At 38.1% G+C, this 1,706-nt stretch overlaps 1 non-coding gene across 1 annotated transcript; it reads right to left on the bottom strand.

Annotated features, from left to right (window-relative positions):
* Nucleotides 1-227: 227 nt before the first annotated feature.
* LOC121203828 (small nucleolar RNA R71) lies at nucleotides 228-332 on the bottom strand. The gene has a single exon (XR_005898763.1). It is a non-coding gene; the product is annotated as a small nucleolar RNA R71 (small nucleolar RNA).
* Between the last annotated feature and the right edge of the window lie 1,374 nt (nucleotides 333-1,706).

The following is a 1,706-nucleotide window of genomic DNA, read 5'->3' as shown; positions in this document are numbered from 1 at the left end:
GACCCACGAAAGATCCACATCTTCACCTTCGATTGTTTATGGAGGTGAGTAACTCATTCAATATATCCGGTGTGACTGAAGACGCATTGAGGTTGAAGTTATTTCCGTACTCGTTGCGAAATCGAGCACGAGCAAGGCTCAATTCATTGCCACCAAGTTCTATATCTATATGGCAAGAATTAGCAGAGAGATTTTTGGTTAAGTATTTCCTGCCTAGCAAAAATGCTAAGTTGAGGAACGAGATCACAACTTTCCAACAATTGGATGACAAGTCTTTGTATGAGGCTTGTGAGCGATTCAAGGAATTACTTTGTAAGTCTTCATCATGGGATTCCTCATTGTAACCAGTTAGAGACATTCTATAATGGTCTCAATACACATACAAGATAGATGGTAGATGCTTCTACGAATGGTGCAATTTTGTCTATGCACATACAAGTTTGATAGTAGATACTTCTATGAATGGTGCAATTTTGTCTAAGTCTTATAATGAGGCTTATGAGATCATCGAGAGGATCGCTAGCAACAACTATCAATGGCCAAAAAATTGAACAGCTTCAGGAAGACGTGTAGCCGGAGTTCATGAAGTTGATGCTTTCACTTCGTTATCAGCTCAGGTATTGTTTATTTCCTCTATGTTAAAGCAATTTACCTTTAATGGTGCTAATAATTTTGTAGCTCAGCCACCAAGTTTCCTATGTGTACTGTGGGAAAGGTCATACTTTCAAGAATTGCCCATTGAATCTCGAGTCAGTATACTATGTGGGGAACCAACATCAAAATAGGAGTGGAAAAGGACCCCAGTCCAACTTCTATAATCCTTTATGGTGTAATCATCCCAACTTTTCTTGGAGTAACCAAGAAAATAGACCAAACAACAACTTTATAAAGCATAGACCTAACCAATCTTAGGGGTTTAATCAGCAAGCTCCAAAACCACCTCAAGTTGAATCATCAAATACTTTGGAGAACTTGTTGAAGGCATACATGGCGAAGAATGATACTTTGATCCAAAGTCAAGTAGCAACACTGAAAAATTTGGAAAACCAAATAGGTCAGTTAGCTACGGAGCTTCGTAATATACCACAAGGAACCTTGTCAAGCGATACTGAGAATCCAAGAAATTTGGGTAAAGAACATATCAAGACAGTGGCATTGCGAAGTGGTAAAATTTTGGAACCCCGATTGATTGATGTTAAGGACGAGCCTATTGAAAAGGGGGAAAGTTAGCCAGCTGTTGAAGTCCCTACAACAAAAGAGTTAGAATCTGCAAAGACTGACAAGGTAAATCCTATCTTAGTGAATTCAGATACTTTAACATCTTCTTTGGATGCAAATTTACCTACTCAGAAGAGTTGTCCGGTTCAACCGAAAGTTCCATCACCTTCATATCCTCAAACATTGTAGCAACATAAGTAGAAATAGGAGGTGTAATTCAAGAATTTTTTGGATGTTCTAAAGCAATTACACATCAATATTCCATTGGTGGAGGTTTTAGAACAAATGTTGAATTATATGAAGTTTATGAAGGATGTACTATTCAAGAAGAAACAACTGAGTAAGTATGAGATTTTCGCTCTAATAATGGAGTGCAGTGCGTTCCTACAGAACAAGTTGCCACTGAAATTGAAGGATCCAGGAAGCTTTATGATACCCTGTAACATTGGTGAATTTTATTGTGGTAAAGCTTTGTGTGACTTAGGAGC

Source organism: Gossypium hirsutum, chromosome A07, assembly GCF_007990345.1.
Source record: "Gossypium hirsutum isolate 1008001.06 chromosome A07, Gossypium_hirsutum_v2.1, whole genome shotgun sequence".
In the NCBI taxonomy this organism is placed as follows: domain Eukaryota; kingdom Viridiplantae; phylum Streptophyta; class Magnoliopsida; order Malvales; family Malvaceae; genus Gossypium; species Gossypium hirsutum.
Note: the sequence above shows the minus strand (reverse complement) of the source record. Positions and strands in the feature narration are given on the sequence as shown.